Source organism: Fukomys damarensis, unplaced genomic scaffold, assembly GCF_012274545.1.
Source record: "Fukomys damarensis isolate Sample0158 unplaced genomic scaffold, DMR_v1.0_HiC HiC_scaffold_23, whole genome shotgun sequence".
NCBI lineage: Eukaryota > Metazoa > Chordata > Mammalia > Rodentia > Bathyergidae > Fukomys > Fukomys damarensis.
The window spans coordinates 5608866-5620904 of record NW_022900935.1 but is presented as its reverse complement, the minus strand read 5'-3'; the positions used below and the strand labels follow the sequence as shown (position 1 = coordinate 5620904).

Here is a 12039-nt window from a genome sequence, read left to right as displayed (position 1 = left end):
CCTTTTACCCCCCGTCTCCATGTACCGGGAATCTTCTCTAGACGGACGGAGGAGAAGGGAAAGGGCTTAGCCCTGCTTCTCTCCTCAGGTACAACCTGAGCACCGTCTGATCCAGAGGGCCCTGGTACGCTGGGCCTTGGCCTCGCTTATTCATTCTGCAGGTGTTATTTGGGGTTTATGATCTATGAGGCGGATCAGACAGATCAGGACCTGCCAAGAGGGTGCAGCTGAGGGAGGAGAGACAGCGTGTAGATCAGAGAATTTAGAGTTGCGAGATCTGGGACTGAGTCCAGGGTCTGCCAGATGCCAATCATACAGCAAGCACTGGAGCTGACTGTGCTCACCTGTGCAGTCGGAGCTAGACCCTCCGCTGTCTGATGCGGGCGTGGGGCTGACAGCTGTGAAGGGTCCGAGGCAGCAGTGTGGTGCAGGAGTGGATTGTCCCAAGGGCATGCGTTTAAAGCTAGATGCTCCTGCGGGGCAGAGAGATGCCTGTGGAAGCAGCCTCCTTTATGATCCCCTCCCTTGTGAGCCTTGTCTTCTTTATGACCCGTGCCGCCAGTCCCATCTCAAGTCCACATCCTTGGGCCCAGAGGGAGCCAAGTGCGGTACCCTATTTCAACCGCCCCCAAACGCTCCGGAAGCCCCCTCCGCGGCTCCTACCTCTCACGAGTTTACATTTCCTGTCTCCATGTACAAGGGCCCCCCCCACCGACGGATGGAAAAGGGCTGATGGGCTGGAGGCCTGGCTCCACAGTGCTCACCCCGAGCTCAGCGTGCTGGTGGCCGAGTGACTTTCGCTCTCACGCCTCAGTTTTCTCATTTGTAAAATGCCTCAAATGAGAGTGTATATCCAGAGAGGGGAAATAAGCAAATACACAAAAAAGCACTTAGAGTAACTTCCGTGGACGAGAACCTGTCCACAGGGTTTTCTAGGAGTAGCAGTGATAGCGGGTCCTTGCGTCTTTGGAAGCTTGCTCTCTATGCCCTGACTCCTGCTTGCCTGCCTCCCCTCCTGCACGGAGCACACCCCACCGCTTCAAGCGTCTCAGGGAGAGGCAGCTCCTGCACGAAAGTTGCCGGGTCCTGGTCTCTTGTGCTGCTCCATCCTCTGGTACCCTGGCGTGCGCCCTGCTCCTGTAGAACTTCTATGTAGCTCATTTCTTAGCAGCCTCCCTCACAGACACTCGCTGAGCACCGCCTCTGCCAGGCCCCGTGCTCACAGCCCTGTGAGCTCCTACTATGTGCCAGGTGATAGGGAGCGAGCCCCCAATTACCCCAAGTGAGACCGTGCCTGTTGCATGGAAGACAGTGAAAGTGAAGGCCAGAGGAATGACCCCACCCTGACGAGTTGGCACCAGATCACTTTGGCTTCAGGGTCATGTGTGGTCTCTGCATCACGGTCCTATCTCTGGCCCCCAGTGTGCCTGGACTTACCTTTTGTATTCCGGTCCCAAACGGAAAGGCCGGCGGGACTCCTGCCCTGCTCTGCGACCTGGGCCAGGAGGGCTGACCAGGCCCCATCAATTGTTCTCGGCCTAAGCTGAGTCTGCCCCTCCTGAGCTGTGCCCTCACGGCAGGACATGGCATCTAGGGGAATCTAAGGATTCCCTGAGCAAGCACAGGGCCTCTGGCTGCACCATCTCAGGACAGGAACACAGGCGCTACCCATACAGGGCAGCCTCATCTTAGTGGGGGGGGGGCGGGCTGGCCAGGGAGCAGAAGATAGGGAGGAAAATTGCTTTTTCAGTGCCCGACAGCAGTTGCCTTCAGGCTGTTATATAATCTATAAAATAGTGCCTGTGAGTAAGCAAGGGCCTGTGCCCTGGGGAAGGCCCAGCGCTGGTCAGGGGGCTGCTCAGTGACTGTCACCCTGCTGATGGGACTGCTTTCAGGAAGGCTTGGCAGTGGAAGGCAGCCAACTGGGGGGGGGGGTCTGGCTGGCCAGGGAGCAGAAGATAGGGAGGAAAATTGCTTTTTCAGTGCCCGACAGCAGTTGCCTTCAGGCTGTTATATAATCTATAAAATAGTGCCTGTGAGTAAGCAAGGGCCTGTGCCCTGGGGAAGGCCCAGCGCTGGTCAGGGGGCTGCTCAGTGACTGTCACCCTGCTGATGGGACTGCTTTCAGGAAGGCTTGGCAGTGGAAGGCAGCCAACTCGCTGCTCCCGGAAGCGTGTGAGCGCTCTGCCTTCTCCTGCATCCAGCCGTCCCTCCTCCCCACCCTCCTGTCCTCCCTGCCTGCCACCAAAGTCGCTGAGGCCTGTTGGAATCTGGGCTGTTGGAGTCCTGGGGTGGGGCTGTCACCACGATGGTCTGAAGGGCTCCCGGATGCACATTCACAGCCCTCCGAACACACAAGTGTTGCACGTACACACTCTCCCTTGCACAGCCACGGTTTTGAGGAGGAGACAGCCTGTCTCCTGCTCAACTTCGGAAATTCACAGCCCCTCTCACGGCTGGCAGGGAGCCTCACACACACTCAGCCCTCACACTTCTCCCCTTCCCTTTCCTCCCCCGGCTCCTCCTCTCTCCTCTGGAGGTGAGAGGGATTTGGCAGCAGCATCTCTTTGTCTGTGACTTCTTCCTGCTGGCCTCTTTGGCTTGCTCCCTGTTGCTCACATCTGCACAGGAACACATGCACACACTCACAGGCACACGGGTGTGGAAGAACCGAGGGTGGGAACATGTGTTCCCTCTTGCACTAGGACATGTGGCCTGGGTGACAGGTTCTGGTGTGATTTGGGTAGGATGGGCCAGCAAGGGACTCTGGGAGAGGTCCAGGCCCAAAGCTGGGCAGGCAGCCTTGGTCTGACACTCAGGGCAGGCATTGTGAGATGGTTCTGAGCATGTTTTCAAGCTAGCTTCTCTCGGTTTGGATGTATACTCGGCCCCTTACGCGCTGGGTAGTCCTGGGGAGTGATGCAGCCTCTCTGGGCACTGGTTTCGCTGCTTTGTCAGACGGTGCCGAGTTAAGTAAACTACTGTGTGAAAGACAGAGAAGGGTTGTGGCAGCCCCAGGGAGGGCACTGTGTCCCGGGCTCTGTGATGAGCATCATGTGTGAATGATTGTATCGAATTGTTCTCTTCACCCAGTAACGTGGCCACTTCTCCATAGGAAGGCGAAGAGCTTCTCAAAGCCACACACTTGCTGAGGTGGAGCTAGACGTGGAGCTCAGGTTCCGGGCACCCCCATTGGTGGCGGTGCTCCTTTCCGGGGGCAGAGCCTCGGTCTGGCACAGACCGCGGCCTCAGGGAAGGACCTGCCTGCCCGTGACCACCGTGGGAAGGTGCAAGCCAATATGGAGCTGGGAGTCAGGCAGATGCCCAGTCGGTGGTGGAACAGAGCCCAGGCTTGGGCCACCCAGGGAGCGGATTGGAGGGCTCTGGCCCAGGGACTGGCTGGTAGGAGGGGATGGGAGTCTGGCTCAGGGATCTGAAGGCTCCTGACTCTAGCTTTAGGCCCAGCTCTTGCCAGGTGGAGTCAGGTTGGAGAGGAACTTGGGGCTGCCTGTGGGGGCTCAGGGCAGGGCCAAATCCTGCTGCTCTTCCTTCTGGGATAAGGTAGGAACCTTGGTGACCAGAGCCTTTGGGGCAGCACTAAACGTCTCCTGCAGGGGCAGGTGAACACTGGTATGTGCCAGGGCTGCTCACTGTGACCCCGTTGAGCGCCTACCAAGCCCATAGGTGGGGGTCTCACTTCCCTCCACAGAAGCAGAAACGGAAACTTGGGAGAGACCAGCTGTCTAGTTTGCCCAGTGGGCTGTGCAAGACTAGGATGGGACTTGATGGGGTACCCGAGAGATCTCTGAGTGGTCCTGAGCAGGACGGACAGAGACATAGGGCAGGATCAGATGCTGTATTTCACACACAGATATGGAAGAGTCAGAAAAGTCACAGAATCCACCTCTGAGGCTGGCACCCTTGGTTCCATGACCCAGCAATCAGTGTCAGGGTGCAGCAGGAAGAAAGGTGGTGCTGTGTCTAGCAGGTGACACGTGTCTCCTCTCCAAGATGGGCACATATTCCCTTTTATTCCCAGTTAGTGGCAGACACTGAAGAGTTCCTTCTCTCAAGTGGCAGGAAAAGTGCAGTCCATAGGGTCCTGGGGGACCAGAGGCAGGCAGGGCAGGACGGGGGCTGGGTGTCACCTGCCTTGCCTGCCTGGCACAGAATACAAGTTTGGGTGTAGTAACATTCGTGCCAATTAGTGTTGTTTCTAATTAACATTTTTGCATGGCAAAGTAGGGCTGCCAGGCATGGTTGTCCCTGTGCCAGGCGGGAGGGACGTGGGTCTCCTGGGCCTCCAGTTGTGCTTGGGGTGATGGGTATAGGGACTTCTGGGAGGACGGTGCAAGAACGGCAGTCTGTAATGAGGTCTGGGCAGAGGGGTCACATGGGGATCCTCTGGGGCTGAGCTGCACAGTGGCACATCCCTAAAGGTTCCCTAAAGTCACCTCTGCACGGGCGACATGTGAGGCCCTACTATGTGCCGAGCACAGTGTCGGAGCTCTGACCCTGTCCTTGTGGGACTTGCAGATGAGGAGGGGAAACACCACACACACCTATCAAACGTAATGGGGACGTGCAGGTGCTCCGGGAGCAATGGGTAGAACAGGGCTCTGCATCCAGGGCCCAGGCTGCCATGGCCCGAGGGCAGGGATCGGGCTCACCTTGTTCCCAGGGCCCCACATGGTTCATCACGTCTCATAGGCCAATGGGAGAATGACAGGATGAATGAGGGGTACCCACTGGGACCAGACCCTGAAGGAGCCAGCCAGGAGGGGGGAGCGGAAGCCGCTCCAGGCAGCAGGGAAAGCCAAGGCCAGGCAGGGAAGAGCACACTCGTCCCCAGCAATGGGTGCCAGTGCGGTGCTGCAGAGGGTGGGAGCGGGCGAGGTGGGCAGGAGGGAGGCCAGAGGCTGAGCCCTGGAGACTCCAGGCATCTGTGTAGACTGGCGGACTGAGGGCATGTTTCTCCCCAAAACAGAAGCATGCAGGGGGAGAAAGAGCTGTGGGGTTGGCACGGGGGCATGTTTGTTGAGTGAATTAAGCAGAAATTTATTAGGACAGCGATCAGACCAAGATGTGACTCTACTCAAACCTCCCCACTTCGCCTGGCCCTCGTTTTCTTCTCCACTCCTGCAAAGATCTGTGAAATACAGATACGACCATGTCATCCCTCTCCAAAACCTTCAGTGGCTCCCCAGTGCATCTATAGTGAAATCTAAAATCCTTATTGTGGCTTCTAAGATCCTATATGGCACGGCCAAGCTGACCACCCAGCTCCCACCTCGGTCTTGCCCTTTGTTGGCAACCACACAGGCCTGGTTCTGTGCCCCTCGCCAGGAGATCCTCCTTGCCTCAGGGCCCTCGAAGGTGCTGCCCCTCTGCTGGCATGCTTTCCCCTCTTTCTTACCTGACCAGCTCCTGCTCATTCTTTAGATCCCCACTTGAAGGTCACGTCTCTTCAGCAGGGAAGCCTTCCTTCACCCCACCAGGCTGTGTCCACAGGTGAACCAGTGCATCCCTCCTCTGCTCCTCGGTGTCTAGACTTGCAGTCAAAGCCATACTATGTCCTTGCAGCTGCCACCCAGGCTCGACCCTATAGGGAGCAGTGGCTGCATCTGTGTCTGTATCTGTAGGGCCTAGTGTGGTGCCTAGCCCCGCGGCAGCTCTTTGATTAGTATTTGTCGACGGATGGATGTAATATGTAATGTATTTATACCATGTGTGTGTTTAGCAACAGCTACTTTCTAACACTAGGCAACCTGGGCCAGCAGAGCAGAGCCATTAGTCTTTAAATAGGAAGCTCTGTGGAGATTTCTGCCGAGATGCTTCCCAATGCCCATCCGGATCTTCGGTTGCCCACTGGACACCATGTTGGATAATGCTTGGGAATGGTCTTCCGGCTTTCTGGAATTGCTCACTGCATAGGCGTTGTCTTCCAGGTAGTGGGAGCCCAGACCCAGGCAGAGCCTGGCCCTCTGGGTCCCAGATGTCCGCTAGGGTGGACAGTCAGTGACTTTACCATCATGCTCCTTCTTTGCAGTCTCTTCCCTGGACTCTCATTCAGGAAAGCGGAGAGTATGGAGCAGGACATGGAAATGCCAGGCAGCAGGGAGGGGCTGAGAGCCACAGCGGTCTCTGGGGACTACGTCACAATAGGGCAACAGGCAGAGGACACAGCTGAGGGATACAGGGTCAGCAGCCAGAGGCAGAAACCAAACAGAATGCAAAGGCATGGGTCGAGAGTGCATTCACTTATTTATTTTTAATATTTATGATCCCGCCTGCATTCCAAAAAGATACGAGATCATTGGCTACTCAAATACTGCTGAGAGCCTGCAGGAAGAGTCAGGGTAGAGAGCAAGGAGGTCAGCAACCCCTTGGATGAAGCGGGGAGGGGACATGGGCACAGAAGTGGCACCCAGTGAACAGGGTCTCACTGACTGCTGGGCTTGGCCATAACAACCCTGGCCTCCTGTCATCTCCACAGTCTCCTTTTGTTCTACAGATGGCCAGAGAGGCCACGCCCCTTGTGGTGGGAGCCGTGGCCATGGTCTGGGGAAAAGGGTTGGATGGGGCTCTTCCAGGACAGCCCGTCGTCCTCCTGCTCCTGCTTCAGGCTGTGACCCTGCCCTGCTTTGTGAGGCATCCTGCATCTTTGTCCACCCCAAGCTCCCTGGAGTCCCACAGCTGCCCGGTTCAGAAACCCCAAGACCCCTCTGCCCTCTGAACAAGAACCCGTGCTCTCTGCCCCCAGCAATACCCAACCGTCTCCACTCAGGTCCAGCCCCTCTTCCTTAGCACTGCACAGCAGCTGTCCCCAGCCCAGGAGGGCCCTCCCACCTCCAGCTCCTTTGCATTGGGAAGGGGAGTACAACAGAGTGATCAGGCATGCAGATGCTGCAGCCAGGTGACCTGGGTCCAAGATCCAGGTATGCTACCCTAGCTGGGCAACCTCAGAGAAGTCCCTGCCCTTTCTGGTCCCAGTTTCCTCATCTGTCAAATAACCTGTCCTATAGGTGCCTCTCATGGCCTTGGTCAGAGAAAGGAGTGAATGAGGGAATGAGGTTGCTGCTGCTGTAAACTACTTTTGTCACTCACCCTGGTCCTGGTTTGGGAACCACTGTCACCCCAACGCAGCAACCACTGAGGCTCAGAACTTGCTAGTGAACACCCCAGCTGGAATCTTCTTGCCTCTGTGACCCCCTCAGGATGCTCCAGGCTGAGCAGGCCTTTGTGTCCCAGGGCGATGCTGCCCGAGAACATGGGGGTTGCTCTCTTTATGGCAAGAGGATGTGGTCCAGGGCAGAGCCCTGTCTTACCTCTGGGAAAGCCCTAGCAGGTGCTTTGTAAACACTGGTTAGTTTTATGTCTTGCACCATGTGTGCCTTCTGCCCTGGTGAGGCTCTCTGCTCAGTCGCTCCCTGGCTGGAGGCTGAGGCAGTCACTGCAGCATTCTAAAGACACCATCACATTGATGCTGCTGGGAGCCAGGTGACAGGGTGGGTGGAGGATGGAGCCGGAAAGGGGAGGGCAGGAGAGCAGGTCCCAGACAGGATGGGGCTGGGGCTGGGGCTGGTCCAGAGGGCCAAGGACAAGGGATGACTTGTCTGGGAGCCAGGGCAGGGGGTGGTCCCCAGGCAGGAGCAGACTGCCAGGGAAAGAGGAGGGAAGATGGCCCTTGCTTGGTGACGTCGTGTCCCAGTCTTCTTGCCTCCTTCACGATGGGTTTTCCATTGCCCCAGAGACCTCTTACCCCAAACAGGCCTTAGTTGAAGCCTGCTGAGCTTAGACAATCCCTGGCTTCCTAGCCCCACCTGCAGAAGCACTGGGAGTGCTGGCCCCCAACATTCTGATGGGAGATGTGACCCAAAGCAGAAGACACTGCACCTCGCCGGGCAGGGGACATTCCAGGTCACGTATGACCAGGTGCCCAGTGCCACCCCAGCCCAGCTCAACCAGATTTCCACGATGAGAGGAAGCTTCCTCATCTGGCCTGCTCTGTGCCCTGGGTTCAGAAGCTCAGCCTCAAGCCAGGTTCTCAGGCCACGCAGCCAGTTTCCGTGACCGTCAGTTCTGTGAAGGCATCTAAAATCAGCTCCCATTGTTCACAACTGAAATCCCTCTTCATGTGCACCCCTAGCGCCTACGAGCTGGGTGTCCTTGGGTTAGTTACTCAACCATTCTGGGCCTCCGATCCCTCTACTATGAATGAGATAATAACGCTAACTACCTTGTAGCCTTGTCACTGAGATTCACCGAGACATTTTGCACATCCCCCTGTGTTTGTATTAAGCCCGCAATAAATATTAGCTATTATCCCCACTAAATCTGAGAAAAACAAGGAAATACTCTTGCTAACTAAAGAGGTGCAGAGGCATGAAGTGGCTCATCCCAAAGCCAAAAAAGGGAGCAAGGGAGAAGGTCTCTGGGTTCCAAATCCTGGGTTCTTTCCACTCTCCTGCAGTTGCCTTGCTGCGTGTGTGTGTGTTCACGTTCTTTATTGCATAAAGCCACTGTATTATGTGTGCTGTCAAATATCCTATTAAAAAGCAAAGTGAAAAAAACAGAGCAGTCTTCCTCTGCCTGCGCTTCCACTGATTACAAAATTAAATTAAGCTCTGCGGCTTGCTGCTGCCGTTTGATGGGGAATACAATGAATTTCTCTTTGCCTCCCTCCAAGAAGTCCCTGGGAACGGGGCTAGGGGAGCCAGCCCAAGACGGTATTTCTTCCTCCCAATGCCCCAGGGGGTGAGCCTTCCTCTCCAGAAATGTTAAGCCCCTGAACCAGGCTGCCTTTTTATTAGGTTAATAAAACACCGGGCCCATCAAGTCTCAGGCTCGTAAAGGTCAGCCAGTGCCGTTTGAGTGCAGCGGAGAGGTGGAGGGGCTGCCGCCACCTCCCCAGCCGGTGGGGAGGGAGGAAGCCCCTGCCGCCCACCAGCACGGACCCTGGGGCCAGGATGGGAGAGGCACCCAGGGCAGAGAAGGAGAGGTGGCCAGGGGTCCCCAGAGAATGGTCAGGACCAGGCGACGGCAGAGGGCAGTCAGAACTGCAGGAGGAAGGGCAGGAGGATCTGGTGTCCCTGGCATGGCGGTGGGAAGGAGGCCGGGGGGGGGGTCACTCGGTTCTAAGCAGGAGGCAGTCTCCACCCCTTTGTCCTCCTTTGGTCTATTCCTGCTGTTTTGGGGACCTGGCGGGTGTGAACAGACACCCAAAAGGAGACTTCGAGCAGCAGCTGTTACCTCTACAGAGCCTGGGGTGACTTGCTGGGCCAGAGGGCTCTTACGCTCCCCGGATGCGGACGGATGGGACGGCTGGGCCCCCAGACAGGCAGCTGGAGGTGCAGCTAGTGCTGCCACCAGGAAAGCCCTATTCTCCATGTGCTTTCCTGTGGCTTTGGCTTCTCCCAGACCCTGCCTGGTGTCACAGGGTCCTTCCAGCGCGGACTGTGGGGCTGCAGATCTTAGGCGGCTCAGACATGGAATAACATAGTTCACTTCTGCCTTGCCCTGCTGGCCCAGTAGACCAAGGGCCGAGGCCGAGGGAAGTGAAACAGGTTCTGCCCATCGGTGGGAGGAGCAACAAGGAACTGGTAGCCAGCTTCAGTTTCAGTCTCCCACACCTCTTTAAAAAGGAAACAGGGCTGGGCGTGCAACCCCAGCTACTAGAGAGGCTGAGGTAGAATGATCACAAATTGGAAGCCAGCATGGGCAATTTAGTGAAGTCCTGACTCAAAATTAAAAATAAAGAAAAGCAGGGTGTATGGTGCACATCTGTAATCCCAGCATTCTGGGAGGCTGAGGCAGGCAGATCTTAAATTCAAACCCAGCCTGGGCAACTTAGCAATTGGGATTGGGATATAGCTCAGCACAAACGCCCTAGATTCTAGTCCTAGTACCTAGTACCACCTAGTGCCACAAATAAATAAATAGTGGTTGTCATTTAGCACACCCTAGTACCACAACAAACAAACAAATTTATTTTTAAAAATGGAAACCAGATTTCTTTACTGTGCTGCTTTCCTCTCTGGCTTCCCTGGCCCTCGGGGTGGATCCCAGACTCCTTTACCCTGGTGACCTCTAGTGTGCTGATCCCTGCCCAGCTTTCTAGATCCATTTCATGCTACTCTTCTTGCTTGCTGCACTGCTGCTCATGGCTCCTCCAACTTCTCCATCACTCCAAGCTCTTCCTACCACAGGGCCCTTGCATTTGCTGTTCACTTCACCTGGGGCTCACCACTTGTGCACGACTAGGTCTTTCTGACTCTTCAAGTGTCAGCAAAAGACACCACTGACCCCTTTTTTTATTTATTCAAAAAATATTTACTGTGTGCCTACTGTGTGCTAGGCTCTGATCTAGAGCTTATTACAAGTAATTCTCTTATTATTCTCTACTTTAACATCGTTCCCCACTTTTTGCTTTAATTAAAGTGTAATTATCTTGTCTTATTTATTTTTCTGTTCACTGTCTCATCATTGACTCTCTAGAGGGAAAGCAAGGCTACGAGATTTACCATGGTTTCCCTTGTCACCTTGCCCCTTATGCACTGAAAGAATAAATGCTACTTACTTGGTCTTGTGACCTTGGCCAAGTGATTTGACCTTGGTCGGCCTCCGTGTCTCCACTTGACTTTGGGTAGCCACACACACAGGAGCGCGGTGAGGATCAGTGAGTTGCCAATCAAGTACTCGGCACTGTTTGGCATATGCACGGCTTCGCCAGTTTTGACCTGGACCTGGTCACAATTACCCTTTCATTAGAGTGTGATAGATGTTGGCTCTGTTGTGGCAAAACCTGCCCTGTGGTGGCAGCTATATCGGCTGCCCCTTGACCACATCTGAAACACCAACCACAGTGCCAGTCCTGAGGTAGAGTTGTCCGGTCACCGTGCAGCCTAACCCCTGAATCAATGGCCCTGCAGACAGTGGGCTGTGTGGGTCTTTTGCTTTGCTCTTAGTTATCAGTCATGTTTTAAAAAGGCAATCGCCGACACCTGCTGGGTGCCAAGCCTGTTACTTCTTGTGCATCCCTTAACTAGACCAACACACTCTCGTTCTCTTGTTGACTGAGGCTCAGAGAGGGTGAGTAACTTGCCCAAGGCTGAACAGTTAGGATCTGTGACTCTATGTCTGAGCTCCCGTTCTGGGTCTTCCTGAGCCTGTCCTCGCTCTGCTACTGCCCTTTACTTGCTGTCACATGGCAGGGCCAGCAACCTGGGCAGCCGCAGGGCCCAGCATTCAGAAGGCCCTCACCCTTGACTTAATGATCTACTGGCACCAACCCAAATTCCTTACTGATTGCTAAATAAAGCTTCTGTGTCTTTTGTCTGTGCTTTACCTCCTAGCCCTGGCCTGTAACTCTCTGGGTAGAAGGGCCCCCGGTGTCCCTGCCCACCACCCCTGGGCTTGGTGCTGGTCCTGGGGGAGGGAGGGGTTAGGGATGTTGGCCACCCCTAGGGAAAGTGGTGTGGAACCGGAAAGCCCCCAGACATCTCTCAGACCTGGCTCAGCCTTGACTTCTCTCTCCCGCTTGGCTGATCTGCCAGCCTCAGGCGCCTGACTACCTCCTCCGTGTGTAAATGTTAGGCGCAGTCAGGGCAAACACAATGGGGCCAGCTGTGCCTTTCCATCTTCCTCCCCCTCAGGGCGAAGGTCAGCCAGCCCAGGGGGCTGGATGTAAACTTCAGTGCCTGGTCCACACCAAGGAGCTGTGCAGGGTCCTCTGGAGGCTCAGCGACAGCCAGAGAAACAGGGGACTGGAGGGATCCCTGCTGGGGCTGACTCTGTGGGAAGATGAGGTGTGCGGCAGGCACTTCAATCCAGGGAGATTGCACTACGTTCTGTAGAGCACCTGCAAAAGAGGTGCCCTTTTCTGGGGACCCGGCTGGCCCTCTCCTGGGCGTAATCTTCCTCCTTTGGCTCTGGTTAGCTCAGTCAAGCTTCACCACTTCCTTCAGGGTAGAGTGGATGGGGAAACCGAGGAACCAAAGGCAGGAAGTGGCTCCTCCTCCTCTGCTTTTTGCATCGCAC

At 55.6% G+C, this 12039-nt stretch overlaps 1 protein-coding gene across 1 annotated transcript in view; it reads left to right on the top strand.

The window, feature by feature from the left end:
* Grik3 (glutamate ionotropic receptor kainate type subunit 3) overlaps positions 1–12039 on the top strand; it is a 478898-nt gene that overhangs the window by 225624 nt on the left and 241235 nt on the right. The window lies entirely within an intron of this gene.